Raw genomic sequence first — 18611 nt, forward strand, 5'->3', positions numbered from 1 at the left:
CATTTAGAGTGTGATGACAAATACTTGACATTCGACTAAATTAGATAATTTCAGTAGAACAATATTCTAAACAAGATACTTGCTGGAAAGACATTGGCTACTGTTTTCAGCGTTAATTCCTATATTTATAAGTTTTAATGTCTTGCTTTAGTAAATATTAAAACACCATGCATTTTGTGCTTTTGAGGGTGAGGGTAGAAAGTTTTCATTGCCTATTAACCTATATAATAATACATTTAATTTACTGTCACTATTTACAAAGCACTGTTATAGACACCCTATAAATTATAGATTTTTCACATACCAGAAGTTCCATAAAACAAATTATGTTTATAATTTACGTTTATTGAGCACTTACAAATGCCATATTTTGCATTAAGAGTTCACATGAATTATAATATTCAATCCTACATTAACCCAAAAAAGTATTACTTTATCCTCATTTTCTGAATGAAGAAATGAAGCTCAGAGAAGCTGAGCAACTTTCCCTCTCACAGTTAGCAAGTAGCAGAGAAAAGATCCTTCTACCCCGAGAGCCTATATAGTAACACTCTACTATAGATCTAGCCCGTCCTCTCAAGGATAGTTACATCTTTTTTTGTGAGATGGAGTCTCACTCTATAGCCCAGGCTGGAGTGCAGTGGTGCAATCTTGGCTCACTGCAACCTCTGCCTCCCAGGTTCAAGGAATTCTCCTGCCTCAGCCTCCCCAGTAGCTGGGATTACAGGCATGCACCACCATGCCTGGCTAATTTTTGTATTTTTAGTGGAGACGCGGTTTTACCATGTCGACGAGGCTGGTCTTGAACTCCTGAACTCAAGCGATCTGCCTGCCTTGGCCTTCCAAAGTGCTGGGATTACAGGCATGAGCCACCACACCTGGCCTCAAAGATGCTTAAATCTAATGAGAAGGTTAGTATAAGGATCAAGAGAAAATTTAATAAATACTACATAAGCCTGGGGAAAAATGCATACTAATTCTTACAGCAATAAAGGATGACATGTATGTTTGTAAATGGAACACTCACATGTAATGTCTTAGATTCCTCTTGTATTGATTAATTTTTTTTTTGTCTGAGACAAAGTCTCGCCTTGTCACTCAGGCTGGAGTGCAGTAGTGTGATCTCTGCTTACGACAACCTCTTCCTCCTGGGTTCAAGCGATTCTCCTGCCTCAACCTCCCGAGTAGCTGAGATTACAGGCGCCTGCCACCACACCAGGTTAATTTTTGTATTTTTAGTACAGACAGGGTTTCACATGTTGGCCAGGCAGGTCTCGAACTCCTGACCTCAGGTGATCCTCCCACCCTGGCCTCCCAAAGTGCTGGGATTACAGGCATGAGCTACAGCGTCGAGCCCTCTTGTATTAATTTATAAGGCTATTTAACACATATTGTTGTGAAGCATTTTCCATATATATTAATTCCTTCCTCAGTTAGATTCTGACCTTACTTATGGCAGAGACTATATTTTCTATTTGGAGAATTTGCCATAGCTGCTAGTACAATGACACATACGTAGTGCTTTATAAATATTTGTGGAGTGCATGAATGATGGAATTATAGCAATTAAGACAAGGTTGCATATAGCCGTGTGGCATTGCTATACACAAGGAAGTGGCAATAGCTTAAGTGAGATAGCAAAGACTTGTATAAAATAAAAAAAGAAATAGATTTGGGAAGTGGGTTATAAAATAAGCAACAGTTATAAAGTGTTTATTATTTGAAGTAACTTTAGAGGCATTAAACCATTTGCTCCTTTTTTTATTTTTTATTTTTTGAGACAATGCACTGATGCAATTATAGCTTTCTATAACCTTGAACTTCTCAGCTCAGCCATCCTCCCAAAGTGCTGGGATTACAGGCATGAGTCACTGTGCCCAGCCTACTCTTTACAACAGTCCTATGAGGCAGGTACTACTATCATCCCTGCTTTATAGATGAAACAAAAATAAATAAATAATTTAACATCATACAGCCTGGAAGTGGTGTTTCAAGAGCTCATGCAGTTTTGTTCTGCCCTTGCCTGTACAGGATCCAAAGATAGTCTGAACATCCACATGGATGTTAAGAGTGAAAGAGAACAAAGATTTGAAGATCACAATAAAAATCCTTGACTGAAATATTATTTAATTTTTATTTTTTAGGGATAGGATCTCTCTCAAGCAATCCTTCTGCCTCAGCCTCCAAAGTAGCTGGGGCTGTAGGTGCACATCACCACAGCTGGCTAATATTTTGAAAACTTTTTTGTAGAGATGGAGTATCGTTATGTTGCACAGGCTGGTCTCAAACTCCTGGCCTCAAGCGAGGCCCCAGCCTCCCAAAGTGGTGTGATTACAGGCATGATTAAAATATTAAAAAGGGGCCAGTCAAGGTTGCTCATGCGTGTAATCCCAGGAATGAGAGAGGCCAAGGCAGGTGGGTCAAGAAGTCAGGAGTTCAAGACCAGACTGGCCAAGATGGTGAAACCCCAACTTTACTAAAAATACAAAAATTAGCTAGGCATGGTGGCAGGCAACTGTAATCCCAGCTACTCAGGAACTGAGGCAGGAGAATCACTTGAACCCAGACGGGGAGAGGTTTCAGTGAGCTGAGATCATGCCACTGCACTCCAGCCTGGGGGACAGAGCAGGACTCCATCTCAAAAAAAAAAAAAATGTTAGAAAGGGTTGGGTACAGTAGCTCATTCCTGCAATCCTGGCACTTTGGGAGGCCAACACAGGCAGATCACCTGAGGCCAGGAGTTCGAGACCAGCCTGGCCAATGTGGTAAAATCCCATCTCTACTGAAAATACAAAAATTAGCCAGGCTTGGTGGCAGGCGCCTGTAATCCCAGCTACTTGGGAGGCTGAGACAGGAGAATCACTTGAATCCAGGAGGTGGAGGTTGCAGTGAGTTGAGATTGTGCCCCTGTACTCCAGCCTGGGTGACAGAGCAGGACTCTGTCTCCCATAAAATAAAATACAATACCATGAAATTAAAAATAAAATAAAATATTAGAAAGTTATAACATTCCCCAACACTAAGAGAAAATTGGAATAGGAAAGGCATAGAGGGAAAATAAGCAGTTGTGCTGTTTTTTCCATATTCAGCTTGAGTGGCCACAGGAGTCATTTTAGGAAAGGAGGACTACAAAAAATGGACGTGGGTAGAGGTTAATGATAACAATCCTTCTATAGCCCTTTATATGTTATGGGAATTATGGTTAATGATATAGTTGACATAAATTCTATGTTCAATGGCTGACCTAGCATAGGTAATTCTCTTCCTACATACAAAGTTATCTGAGAAATTATTTCCTTTTTCTTCACGGTTCTATAGATTTGTCATGGAGTGGAAAAAACAGACTGAAAGTTTAAGGACTTGCCAGAAGTGTCTCACCTAATCAGATGTAAAAACAGGTTGAAGCCTGATTTTCTGGCTCCTTCTTGTAAGGCAGATTTCCATTTAAAAAACAAAAACAAAAAACAGTCAGAGCAGCCTGCCCCAATCCATTATTCCCTATCATCTCATCCTATTGTCATTTGCCACAGAGCACTCATGTGAGAGCTCATCTCTACATTCCATTTTCTATTTGCTCCCATTGGAACATAAGCTTTATGAAAGCAGCGTCTGGGATCAGTTTTGATCTGTGATCTTCACCTACAAAATGTCTGGCAAGTAGTAGGCAGTCAGTCAAGGCTTGCTGTAGTCATGACAGAAACCCAAAACCCCAAAGCTTGTCATCTTAGCAAGGATAGTGGACACATTGCTTGAACATGGGCAGGACAGTGAAGTCATGTTTTAATGTGATTCCTCCCTGTTCCGTTCTTCTGTCTGTGAGACAACTGCTCATTTACAAGAGTTCATGTGGGTCGGAAATAAAAGAGAACAGGAATTAATTGAGGAACTTTATGAGAAACTCTTCCCAAGAATGAAAAGTGATATTGGGTTGATTAACACAGGGAAGACTGTAGGGTAACCAAAAAGAGATGTAGAAAGCAAACCTGATGGTGGTAGTATACCAAACCTAATAATTTGCACATTAATGTGTGAATATACATGGCCTCCTATTGGAAGAGAACCTTGGAAATTTGCATAAAAGCCAAACATAGTGCAAGAAAAAGTATAGTGCATCAGTGGGTTCTGTGCCAGCTCTCCTCGTTCTACTACTGAGCAGCTGTGTTACCTCAGATAAGAAACACTGTGCTCTACTCTGTAAAATGGGAAGAGTAATCCCTAATTCATAGATTGTGATAAATAAATCATACCTGGCAAATAGTAATTGCTCAAATTTTAACTATTTTATTATATAATATTAGATTCCTGAAAAGCTGTCTGGTTGCTATGGGTGAGGCTTTAAGAGTTTTTTTAATCCCTTTTATTTCCTTACAGTAGATTCTCTGGATAATAGAGAAGAAAATCTCTCTTTTTGTAGCATTTGAGTAAGAGAGAGTTCTTTTTTGCTTCAGGTGCATAAAAATCTTCATAACTGCAGCTGCAATTTCCAGTTTGGCACAGTCTCCAAGTGTGGGTTTTTCTCTGTACATCACCTATGAAACACCTAATAATGTCCTTTATGTCATTAAAAGCCTTCTGCTGCTAGGACACCTTTAGGCTGTATGCAGCCTGAACAATCCAACCCCTCTTGAGCCCAGGAGGTGAACATAGTAGAGCGCAAGTTTGTATTTGGAATTAGCAGCAAGGTGGGATTTGGTTAGGTCTATATGTCCAATTTACATTAAGCCTACGAGTAGAAACCAAATGTCAGAGACTCATGCAACCATATGTCCAAATTCCCCAGCCTTCTGAGCTCCTTATTTATAATCCAGGTAATGATAACTCAAGTTTCTGTAATTCCATACTTTTCTGAGTGTGCTTCAAGTTCTTAGACATCCCTCTCTGAAAGAGGCATATCCTTCAAGTGCACACTGCTATTATCATCTCCTCAGGCAGCCATCCTGCTGCAATCCCTGCAGCTCAATTTTAATAAGCTTCTTCTGGCCAGTATTGTCTGCCCAAATTTCTCTCATAAGTGTTGACAGAGGACCCTCCCTTAACTCACAAAGCAGAGCTAAAGCCAAGGTACAGCATTTAACAGAACTTACTGAAAACTTGAGGATATAAAGGAGAATTATAATGAAAAAAAAAAAAAAAAGATTGTAATCTCATAGAGTAGCCATCCCTGATCCAAAGAAGGCAATGGTCAAGAGCACTGGCTTAAGAAGTGGACAGCTGGGGTGACAATCCTTGCTTCTCTGCTTCATGTCTGAGAGACCTTTGACAGGTTATTTTATTTTATTATTTTTTTAATAAAATATATTTTTCTTTTTTTTTTTTTAAGACAGGGTTTCATTATGTTGGCCAGGATGGTCACGATCTCCTGACCTCATGATCCACCCGCCTTAGCCTCCCAAAGTGCTGGGATTACAGGCGTAAGCCACTGCACCTGGCCTATTTTCATTTATTATTATTATTATTTTCATTTTTGGCACAGAGTCTCATTCTGTCACCCAGGCTGGAGTGCTGTGATGTAATCTCGGCTCACTGCAACTTCTGCCTCCCGGGCTCAAGTGATTCTCCTGCCTCAGCCTACCAAGTAATTGGGATTTCAGGCGTGTGCCACCACGCCTGTTTAATTTTTGTATATTCAGTAGAGACGGGATTTCGCCATGTTGGCCAGGCTGGTCTCGAAATCCTGACCCCAAGTGATCTGGTCCACCTCAGCCCCCCAAAGGGCTGAGATTACAGGCATGGGCCACTGCACCTGGCTAACAGGTTATTTCAAATCTGTGAGACATTTGTTTCTTTTAAAAGGAAAAAATGAGAGGAAGACCAGGCCCAGTGGTTCTGAATGAGTCAGAGTTTTATAGATACAGACAATAGAAAGAGAGTCTAGTTCATTTATGAAAAGGAAACTTACTGAAATATATCAGACTTTGGCCAGGCACAGAGGCTCACACCTGTAATCCCAGCACTTTAGGAGGCTGAGGTAGGCAGATCATGAGGTCAGGAGTTTGAGATGAGCAAGGGCAACATGGCAAAACCCCATCTCTACTAAAAATATAAAAATTAGCTGGGCGTGGTGGCATGCACCTGTAGTCCTAGCTATTAGGGAGGCTGAGGCAGGAGAATCGCTTGAACCTGGGAGGTGGAGGTTGCAGTGAGCCGAGATGGCGGCACTGCACTCCAGCTTGGGCAACAGAGCGAGACTCCATCTCAAAAAAAAAAACAAAAAAGAAAAAGAAACATATCAGACTTCATTGCTTGGAAGTAAGGTTAGAGAAGCAAACTTTGAAATGTGCTGATCCAAGGTATTTGCAGTGGTCCAAGATCTGGGGATAACAATAACAGCCTCACAGTGGCAAAATCCGGAACCTCACCCATGGACTAGATTAATTTTCTCTTTAAGCCTCTACCCAATATTTAAATTCCAGACAGTAGGTGTCTGATTGGCCTGGTTTCAACCACATACTAAAATTTTGGCTAAGAAAGTATAGGGCCACTGAGTAAAAGTCCACCAGGCTGAATCCAAAATGGTAACAAGGCCAGGTGTGGTGGCTCATGCCTGTAATCCCAGCACTCTGGGAGGCCAAGGCTGGTGGATTGCTTGAGCCTAGGAGTTCGAGACCAGCCTGAGCAACATGGTGAAACCCCATCTCCACTGAAAATACAAAAACTTAGCCGGGGGCAGTGACACCCGCCTATAGTCTCAGCTACTCAGGAGGCTGTGAGATGGGAGAATCACCTGAGTCTAAGGGGTCGAGGCTGCAGAGAGCCGAGATCACCCCACTGCACTCCAGTCTGGGCAACCAGAGTGAGACCCTGTCTCAAAAAACACCAGCACAAAACAAAACAACAACAAAAAATATACATATATACATATATATACACATATATGCAAATAATAACAACAATAATATAATAAAATTATAATTCCTCTAAAAGAAATATGATGTGATTAGGAAAGAGAACTGAATGCTGGACAGTCACACATTAAAGATGCTCAATAAAGCATCCTTAACCATTTTTTATAAATACCTTACCTATGTTGAACTCATGGTTTAATAAAAATAAAAATCTTTTTTTTTTTTGACCCGGAGTTTTGCTCTTGTTGCCCAGGCTAGACTGCAGTGGCTGTCTCGACTCACTGCAGCCTCCTCGTCCCAGGTTCAAGTGATTCTTGTGCCTCAGTCTCTCGAGTAGCTGGGATTACAGGTGTGCACCACCATGCCTGGCTATTTTTCTGTATTTTTAGTAGAGACAGGGTTTCACCATGTTCCTGAGGCTGGTCTCAAATTCCTGGCCTCAAGTGATCCACCACCCTCACCCTCCCAAAGTGCTGGGATTACAGGTGTGAGCCACCACACCCAGCTGAAAATGTTTTTTTGTTTGTTTGTTTTATTTTTGTTTTGTTTTGTTTTGTTTTTGAGTCAGAGTCTCACACTGTTGCCCAGGCTGGAGTGCAATAGCGCAACCTCGGCTGACTGCAATCTCCGCCTCCCAGGTTCAAGCGATTTTCCTGTCTCAGCCTCCCACCTAGCTGGGATTACAGGCACCGCCAACATGCTCAGCTAATTTTTTGTATTTTTAGTAGAGATGGGGTTTCACTATGTTGGCCAGGCTGGTCTTGAACTCCTGACCTTGTGATCCGCCTGCCTCAGCCTTCCAAAATGTTGGGATTACAGGCATAAGCCACCATGCCTGGCCGAAAATCATTTTTTATAGCCATTCTGAAAACCCAAGAAGCTCCTTATCAATGCTTGATAATTTCAGTCAGTGAAATACAGACAGGGCTAAGTGGATTTTATTCAAGCTGAGAGTTCAGAGTAGTGAAAAACTCTGAGTGGTTCTTTAAGAATTTTCTCCCCAATTCTGAGTGGCAACACAATCAGCTGGCTTGGTGAGAAAGCAGTTTGTCACACATTCTTTTGAGTCATAGTGAAAGGCTTGGATGGTGTCACCTCAAATTATTAGATCAGATATGCCTCATTTCTCATCTACACCAGGAACTGGTGCGGTCGTCACCATGACCATGGCATTCCTTTTCTTCCTTATTGTCCTATACTATCCGGAAAGTCCACCTCATCCCACATTTTGACCCCTCTGCTTCCTCATTCCTGTTGGTAACTTGTCCTTTTTTTTTTTTTTTTTTTACATAATTGATAGCTCCTCATCCACTCCCATTTTCTATCAAGCATTATAACATGAGACCGAGGAATGATGTTTTTCCTCATCTCTTTAGTTAAGAAATTCTAAAGTAAGACTAGGTGTGGTGGCTCACACCTGTAATCCCAGCACTTTGGGAAGCCAAGGTGGGAGGATCATCTTGAGGTCAGGAATTCAAGACCAGCCTGGTAAACATGGTGAAATGCCATCTCTACTAAACATACAAAAATTAGCCATGTGTGGTGGCACACACCCGTAGTCCCAGCTACTCGGGAGGCTGAGGCAGGAAAATCGCTCGAACCCATGAGGCAGAGGTTACAGTGAGCCCAGAACATGATAGAGTGAAAGTCTGTCTCAAAAACAAAAAACAAAAGAAAGAAATTCTGCCATTCGTCATTTGTAATGGGACACAGGATACCTTGGAAGTCCTTAAAAGGAGATGTGCCAAATGCTAAACTGAGGGGTACAGTTTCCAGTTGTTTAACTTTAGACTCACCAAGTAGTAGTACTTGGAAAGTTATTTACATTCTTTGCTTAGGTTTTTGACAGTCGACAGTATTGAGAAAAAGTCAAATTTAACCTTTTGGACAGTTTTAAAGAAAATAAAACTTTTGATTACATATTGATTTTTCTCAAGGAAAGGAGACGAGATAGCTTCTTGTTTTGTTGATGACAGAATTTCCTTATTCACTTCTGTTCACAAACAAGTTTCTGTCTTTGGTTGCTAACCCAGTTTATTTTATTTTGTTTTATTTTATTTTATTATACTTTAAGTTCTGGGGTACGTGTGTAGATCTTGCAGGATTGTTACATAGGTATACACGTGCCATGGTAGTTTGCTGCCTACATCCCCTCATCAACTACATTAGGTATTTCTCCTGTTATCCCTCCCCAATCTCCCCACTCCCAGCTATCCCTCCCCTAGCCCTCCCCGAACAGACCCCAGCGTGTGATGTTCCCCTTCCTGTGTCCATGTGTTCTCATTGTTTAGCACCCACTTATGAGTGAGAACATGTGGTGTTTGGTTTTCTGTTCTTGTGTCAGTTTGCTGAGAAAGATGGTTTCCAGATTCATCCATTTTCCTGCAAAGGACATGAACTCATCTTTTTTATGGCTGCATAGTATTCCATGGTGTATATGTGCCACATTTTCTTTATCCAGTCTATCATTGATGGGCATTTGGGTTGGTCTTTGCTATTGTAAACAGTGCCACAATGAACATACGTGTGCATGTGTCTTTATAATAGAACAATTTATAATCCTTTGGGCAATGGGATTGATGGGTCAAATGGTATTTCTATTTCTAGATCCTTAAAGAATCACCACACTATCCTCCACAATGGTTGAACTAATTTACCCTCCCACCAACAGTGTAAAAGCTTTCCTATTTCTCCACATCCTCTCCAGCATCTGTTGTGTCCAGAATGATCGCCATTCTAATTGGCATAAGATGGTATTTCAATGTGGTTTTGAGTTGCATTTCTCTAATGACCAGTGATGTCGAGCATTTTTTCATATGTTTGTTGGCCACATAAATGTCTTCTTTTGAAATGTGTTCATATCCTTTGCCCACTTTTTGATGGGGTTGTTTGTTTTTTTCTTATAAATTTGTTTTAGTTCTTTGTAGAGTCTGGGTATTAGCCCTTTGTCAGATGGGTAGATTGCAAAAAATTTTTCCCATTCTGTTGGTTGCCAGTTAACTCTAATAATTGTTTCTTTTGCTGTGCAGAAGCTCTTAAGTTTAATTAGATCTCATTTGTCTATTTTGACTTTTGTTGCCATTGCTTTCGGTGTTTTAGTCATGAGGCTAACCCGGTTATTTTATAAATGGTTAACCTAGTAGAAAGATTTTAAGAGAAAGGATATACTTAAAAGTTATCAAAAATAATTTGAACAAGGTTCTCTTCATTTTCTTTCCAAAATAAGAAAAATAGTCATAAAAACAGCTTGAACTACCATTGAACATATATCATTTCTCCAGTAGAGCTTGTGTAATGTGATCAGGGAATCTGGTTTGCTCATAAATATCTCATTGAACATCTCAGAGAAGTTGATTCCCCTCAAAACAGAGCCTGAGACAAAAGTTTACGTGACACTACCTTACTAGTATCCCTGCAATCTCAGAGAAGCAGGAGTGAGGGAGTGGAAGAGTGAGGAAGGGAAGATGTGAGAGCCAATACGAGGATACCTTACCCCTGACAAACCAGCCAAGGCATTCCCACCTTCCCCAGAATCCCCATATATCTACACAAAGTACATTTCTCTCTCCATAGCAAGTGAATGACCATTTGCACTACTCATAACACTGCCTGCCTAGAGGGAGGATTTCATTTCACAACTGTCCATCCATCCTTGCGTGGAGTTATAATGTGGTGGCAGTTTACTTCCCACTATTGCTAAGGTTCTGTGAGAATTCATGTGTAAACTGGGCCAAGTTATTTCTTATTTCATCATTTAGTCAGAGAGAGCCACTTACTCCCCTCCCTTCATGAGGCCTAAGTGTAAGTTAAGGGAGGGTTATTGGTGCAACAGATACAGGTGACCTGATAGTTTGAGAGACATGTGCATATAATTCATTCATGCCTTTTGAATGTGGTCAGGCTGGATGCAAATGTTTCATTTCTATCATAAGTCTAATGATACATCCACCCAAACTTATCACTCACTGTGTCTGATAATATCCTGCTTAGTAGATCTAGTTGCATAGTCACCTGGTGTTCCATGATCAGAAACACGGTTTCTATTAGAATTTGGTAAAAAATCCAAAGTCAGTTTTCATATGAAATCATTCTTGCCATCAGCAGTTCCTGGACCTCCTAAGTTGTATTGGCTTTGTTCAGTTCCAAGTCTGTTCTTCAACCTTTCTGCTAAACAATGAGTACCTGAATTCCCCAGTAAATACCCTTTATTTAGATTAAGCAGAGCCTGTTTTTGTTTCTTATAGCCAAAGAACCCTAATTCATAGAAATGGTATACTGCTCAGACAGGTTAATGGTAGTTCTGCCATTAATGCAAACTGAATTATGCATTTTTGCATAGCGTATGTTATCTTCATGACATTATTGATCTACTGGAGCAAAAACATAAGAAACTGTTGAGTTTTCCATCGTGCCCAAGATACAAAAAAAGTCTCTCAGCTCCATAGTTAAGCAAAGTAAAATACCACCACACTATTTATATCTAGTTGGATCCTAATCTTCCTTCTTTGGTTATTTCACAACCAATTCGTGTTAACTGTTCAATGTTACACATTTAACTAGTGCAAGGGTGAAATCACATATCTTACTCCAGAAATTATGCCAACTTCATATAAAAGAAAAATCAACGTTTGGAATGCTTTTCTAAGAATTATATTTTTGTATCTACTGAGAAGGTTAGTTTAGGACATTAAAGCTGAAAAAATATCAGTACCATTTTCAGGCTCATTTTCCTCAAAAACAACTTCCTAGAAACTGGTTGTAGAGAGAGCCAGATGGCTAGAGGACAGGCCAATAGTAGGAAGACTTTTGACTGCCTTATTTTTTGAACATTTAAAAATTTTCGTTATGTAAACAGATACTTGTTCAATAAATAAAAATTTTAAAAACCACCAAAAAAAAAAAACCGAAAAAGTTATACTTGTATGAATTTATGTATCTTTATACAATAGAATAATAAACATCCATTAAACATATTCTTAGGAAACACTAAATGATAATGTTCAGGTATGCACACTGGGTAGCAACACTACAAAGAAAAATAAGTGATTAAAAGTTATTAGGGCAATTCACTTCAGCAGGGAGGAAGACGGTTATGTTATAAGAGTATTTCTGGCTGGGAACAGTGGCTCATGTCTGTAATCCCAGCACTTTGGGATGCCAAGGCAGGTGGATCATCTGAGGTCAGGAGTTTGAGACCAGCCTGACCAACAAGACAAAATCCCATCTCTACCAAAAATACAAAAAAATTAGGCAGGCATGGTGGCACATGCCTATAATGCCAATTACTTGGGAGACTGAGACAGGAGAATCACTTGAACCTGGGAGGTGGAGGTTGTGGTGAGCCGAGATTGTGCCACTGCACTCCAGCCTGGGCTCAAAAAACAAAACAAAGATGTCTGGGTGTGGTGGCTTACCCACACATCCTAGCACTTTGGGAGGCCGAAGCGGGAGGATTGCCTGAGCTCAGGAGTTCAAGATCAGCCTGGTCAACATGGTGAAATTGCATCTCTATTAAAAAAAAAAAAAAGAAAGAAAGAAATGAGTATTTCTGGGGTGGCTGAGTGAGGTGATAGTTATAGATGTTTACCTTGTAATAATTACTTATATAGTTTTTTTGCATTTGTGCTATATTTGACAATATAAAATTTTATAATAAAGGAATTTTTTTTTTGAGACTGAGTCTCGCTCTATTGCCCAGGGTGGAGGACAGTGGCATGATCTCAGCTCACTGCAACCTCCTCCTCTTGGGTTCAAGCAATTCTTGAGCCTCAGCCTCCTGAGTAGCTGGGATTACAGGCAGCCGCCACCACACCTGGATAATTTTTGTATTTTTAGTAGAGACAGGTTTTCACCACGTTGAGCAAGATAGTCTCAAACTCCTGACCTCAGATGATCTGCCTGCTTTGGCTTCTCAAAGTGCTGGGATTACAGGCGTAAGCCACTGTGCCTGGCCAAATATATTATTTTTTAAGAATTGTTGGACCCTTTTCACAAGATGGCGCCGAAAGCGAAGAAGGAAGCTCCTGCCCCTCCTAAAGCCGAAGCCAAAGCGAAGGCTTTAAAGGCCAAGAAGGCAGTGTTGAAGGGTGTCCACGGCCACAAAAAAAAGAAGATCCGCATGTCACCCACCTTCCGGCAGCCCAAGACCCTGCGACTCCAGAGGCAGCCCAAATATCCTCGGAAGAGCGCCCCCAGGAGAAACAAACTGGACCACTATGCTATCATCAAGTTTCCGCTGACCACTGAGTCTGCCATGAAGAAGACAGAAGACAACAACACACTTGTGTTCATTGTGGATGTTAAAGCCAACAAGCACCAGTTTGAAGAAGCTCTATGACATTGATGTGGCCAAGGTCAACACCCTGATTCGGCCTGATGGAGAGAAGAAGGCATATGTTCAACTGGCTCCTGATTACAATGCTTTGGATGTTGCCAACAAAATTGGGATCATCTAAACTGAGTCCAGCTGGCTAATTCTAAATATATGTATATCTTTTCACCAAAAAGAAAAAAAAAATAATTGTTTAGTAAGATGGGAAAATGCTCACATATAAAATTCAATAAAATCAAGGATACAAAGCTCTCTATGCAGTATTAGGTGTATGCGTGTTGTATATTTGTAGAAATAGACATTAAAATAAATATATCAAATATTAATTATACCTTTCAGTTTTTGTATTATTTTACATAGCTGCCATAGTTTATTTTTTTATTTTTTTATTTTATAGCTGCCATAGTTTCTTCAATGTATGACATAACAATGTGTAAGATGAAAATTTCATTGTAAAGGATGAAATGACAAACCTAGCTGATAGAGTAAATATTAACCCTTAATCAGTTTCAGTTCCTATAAACATAGGCATTTAATGTACTATCACCGTAAAATTTTAGAGCTGGAAAAATCATAAGAGATCGTCTTCACACTTGCCTCTGTTTTACAGATGCAGAAACCAAACAGAAGAGCAGTTAGCTGACTTGGCCACGGCCCAGGGTTAGTGGCAGACCTGGGATGGGGCCCAGTTTAGCACAGTGTTTTGCCCTCCCTCCCAAACCGATAGTGCCTTATATGGAGGTAGAACACAAGGCCCTGCTCTTTAGGGAAAGTTTCACTAACTTTTCAAAACATAAGTATTTGATCATTATAATTAAAGACTATCACAAATGAAGTATAAAATTTGTAAATGTAACCGTCTAATAAAGCTTCCATTAAAATTAATATTGGGGCAAGTTTATTTTTGAATTTTTTAAAGAAAGAAGCAACAAACCCTTGAGCCTCTAGAAGAGCTGCCTGTATTCATTCATTTAACATACTAAGGCAGCTTGTGACTGCTATAAAGCATGTCATTGCTGCCTTTAGTCCCAAAAAAGTGGTCTACTGTGTGAGGCAACTGCTCTAAATCATGCTTGTTTGGACAGGCTGTTTCTTAGTTCCACCTCATCTGCACTTTAGCCCCACTTCTCTGCAATGTAGACCCAAGCGATTTGTACAACCAACCACATGATCCCAAAGGTACTTTCCCAGGGAGAAGGAAAAAAAAACACACAAAAGTTAAATTACCCCTCTTAAGTTCTAGTTGCCACTAAATCTGTCGTTTGACTACCTTTCTTTTTTTTTTCTTTAGTTTTTTAAACACTTCAAGTCATAACTCCTTAATATTTAATATTGAGATTTTTTTCTCCTCATTTTACTCCCCCAAAGATAATCTCTTCTCCCAGCTTTCATTCAGTATCTATTATATTAGACACCATCTTCAGTGTCAGGAATACAGAAATAAGCAAAACATATCCTCTTCCCCCAAGAAGCGAATTTTTTTTTTCTTGAGACAGAGTCTCGCTCTGTCGCCCAAGCTGGAGTGCAGTGATGCAATCACAGCTCACTGCAACCTCCACCTCCTGGGCTCAAGCGATTCTCCTGCCTCGGCCTCCAAGTAGCTGGAACTACAGGCACATGGCACCACGCCTGGCTAATTTTTGTATTTTTAGTAGAGACGGGGTTTCACTGTGTTGGCCAGGCTGGTCTCAAACTCCTGACCTCAGATGATCCACCCACCTCGCCCTCCCAAAGTGCTGGGATTACAGGGGTGAGCCGCCATGCTGGGCCTTGCAAATAGCTTTTGCAGTTGCATGTGCAAAAACAACATTAAGAACTACTACAAATTCCTCATACATAATTTCAAAGACTAGAGTATGAAAAGTACTCCTAATTATTATCTTTCCATGAAGTGGCCATTAATTCCAGGAAGAGAGTACAATGGAAAACATTGTAATTGATTAACCAATATCCATGTTTCCCCTTATAAACAAAATCCCATTTTATTTGGGGGAGCAGTGGGTGTTGCTCCATAACACTTTGTTGGATAATTACTCTCCCAGACTCCTTTGCTTTTGAGGAGATTAGTGCAGCACACAATCCTGCCAATGAGATTTCATGACAATCTGCATAGGAGGCTTCTGGGAGTTTTTAAATCTTTACAAAAGGGACAAGAATAAGGAAAAAGTGTCCTTTTCCATTTCTTTCTGGTTTGAAAGTAGATGAGATATTTAGAACTATGGCAGCTATGGAACAATGAGGTGAAAAGAATAAAGACAAATGGCAGCATGCTAAGGACACAGAGAAGAACCTGGACCCTTGCTTATGTTTCAGAGGAGCTCAACTAGGGATTGTCTCCCTCTAAATTTCTAAGGGTAAGCACCAAGTGCCCCTAAGCGTTGGCTACTTCTAATTTCCTGTTCTGTTAGTTGCTGCTGAAAGCATTCCCAATACAAATACATATCTGTCTTGTTCTCTGCTTTAGTACTGAGAATAATGTTCGATGTGTAGTAAGTGGTCTAAGAATGTTTGCTGAAAGAATAGAGTGACTGGAAATTTGATCAGATTCTAAGCATTATACCAAAATTAAAGTTGTTGTATTTATTTTACATTGAATTTTTAGTTTGAGTATAATTTCTCCAAAACAATAGAATATACAAACTTTGCCTTACACTGCTTGTTTCATACTCACAACATCTCAGATTTGTTTATCCTTCAACATGTTATCTGAGAGAAGACAGACACCTCTCCAGTCTCAGAAAAGCCTATCTTAATTGGTCTAGGCTAATAAAGGTAGTCTCATACCTTTTGCACAGTGCATGACTTTTGCCTAGGTATGAGAGGCAACTGTGGCCAATGGAGCTAATTCTGTGGGGACTTCAATGATTCTAGGTCAGCCGGGCGTGGTGGCTCAAGCCTGTGATCCCAGCACTTTGGGAGGCTGAGGCGGATGGATCACGAGGTCAGGAGTTCTAGACCAGTCTGGCCAACATGGTGAAATCGCGTCTCTAATAAAAATACAAAAATTAGCTAGAAGCTGTGGCAGATGCCTGTAATCTCAGCTGCTTGGAAGGCTGAGTCAGTAGAATCACTTGAACCTGGGAGGTGGAGGTTGCAGTGAACCAAGATCTCACCACTGTACTCCAGCCTGGGCAACAGAGCAAGTCTGTCTCAAAAAAANAAAAAAAAAAAAGAAAAGAAAGAAAAAAATTAGAGCATAGAGTGAGGGAAAGAACTTGAGTCCTTAATGACGACTGAGTCAATCCAGGGGCAGAACTACCTCCAGACCTCTTGCCATATAATAAAATAGGTATCCTTAGTGTTTCATCACTTTTAATTTTTTTAATCTTCATCTGCTTGCTAGGGGATTTTTTTAAATTACTTGCAGCCAAGAACATCATAAACAGTATGTGGACTTAAACTCTCTTTAAATTTAATTCTCATGATAAATCTATCAATTAAATACTACAATTATTACAAGTAAGTAGTAACAAACCCAATGTGCATTTTTCATCATCTTCAGATTTAGAGAGTTATTTTCTCAGTAAGAAGCATAAGAAAAATTACATAGTAAAAATATTTTTCAATTTTGATTCTGAGGGATGAATTCAAAATCATAGAATAATAAGCTCTATTTCAGAAAAAATTCCTAATATATTAGATTTAAGGGTCTATAATCCAAAATATCTAGGTAAACTACAAACTCTGGCAAAATTAAAAAATGCCCAGGCAATGATTTTAAATTCTCAAAGCTACTTTTTAAGAATTCACCTGAGGCCAGGAGCAGTGGCTCACACCTGTAATCCCAACATTTTAGGAGGCCGAAACGGGCGGATCACCTGAGGTCAGGAGATCGAGACCACCTTGACCAACATAGTGAAAACCAGTCTCTACTAAAAATACAAAAATTAGCCAGGTGTGGTGGCACATGCCTGCAATCTCAGCTACTAGGGAGGCTGAAGCCGGAAAATTGCTTGAACCCAGGAGGTGGAGGATGCAGTGAGCCGAGATCAAGCCATTACACGCCAGCCTGGGCACCAGAGCAAAGCTCTGTCTTAAAAAAATAAATAAAAAATCACTTAAATTAATTATAAATTAATAACTACTTTGCGTAGAAAACAGTATTTTAAAATCCTTACATACATCTTTCTCGTTTAATTCTCATGGTAAATGTATAAATTAAATACTACAATTATTTCAGCACTGGTGCTTACTAGTCAAGTGAATTACCTAAGTTTTTTAGCACAGCTTTCTCAACTTCAACTTAGATAAATAGCAGTACCTACTCTACAGCATTGTTGTAAAGATAAATAATTCTTGTGAAGCACTCAACACACCGCCAGGCAGAGTAAGCATCTTCTCATCATTTTCAGAAGAAAGTGAAGCACCAAGAGATTAAGAAAAGTTGAATTGGCCAGGCGTGGTGGCTCATGCCTGTAATCCCAGTGCTTTGGGAGGCCAAGGCAGACGGATCATCTGAGGTCAGGAGTTCAAGACCACCCTGACCAATATGGTGAAACTTTGTCTCTACTAAAAATATAAAAAAATTAGTTGGACCTCATGGTATGAGCCTGTAGTCCCAGCTTCTCGTGAGACTGAGACAGGAGAATCACTTGAACCCAGGAGGCGGAGGTTGCAGTGAGCTGAGATCCCACCACTGCACTCCAGCCTGGGTGATACAGCAAGCCTCCATCAAAAAAAAAGAAAAGAAAAGAAAAGAAAAGCTGAATTTTCCCAGGCAAAGTAATACACATAAGTATGTCATCTGTTTCCACTGTCTGAGCTTTTGACCTCTAGGCTGTAGGCTGTAATATGCACAGCTTTTGAATTTTACAGTTTTTTTTTAAATGGAGTCTCACTCTGTCACCCAAGCTGGAGGGCAGTGGCATGATCTCGGCTCACTGCAGCGCCTGCCTCCCAGGTTCAAGCGATTCTCCTGCCTTAGCCTCCCAACTAACAGGGATTACAGGTACCCACCATTGTGCCTGGCTAATTTTTAGTAGAGACAGGTTTCACCATGTTGGTCACGCTGGTCTCAAACTCATGACCTCATGATCTACCCGCCTTGGCTTCCCAAAGTGCTGAGATTACAGGTGTGAGCCACCGCACCTGGCTACAGCTAATTTTTTAAAAATATTTTTGGTAGAGAGCAGAGACAGGGTTTCACCATGTTGGTCAGGCTGGTCTCTAACTCCTGACTTCGTGTTCTGCCCGCCTCAGCCTCCCAAAGTGCTGGAATTACAGGCGTGAGCCACTGTGCCCAGCCCTATCTTAATCACGAATCACCTTCTACCACAAAGAAAGGTTTTAAGAATTAAACAACAATGTGTGCTATCTACAAAGTAAGTGTGCAATACATTATGCTTATTATACTGTTATATTATAAAAACATAGCCCAGCCCTATCTTACTCACCTTTCTAAAAAGTTGTTTTTTTTTTTTTTTTTTTTTTTTTTT

The sequence above is a fragment of the Cebus imitator genome, unplaced genomic scaffold (genome assembly GCF_001604975.1).
Source record: "Cebus imitator isolate Cc_AM_T3 unplaced genomic scaffold, Cebus_imitator-1.0 Scaffold36, whole genome shotgun sequence".
NCBI lineage: Eukaryota > Metazoa > Chordata > Mammalia > Primates > Cebidae > Cebus > Cebus imitator.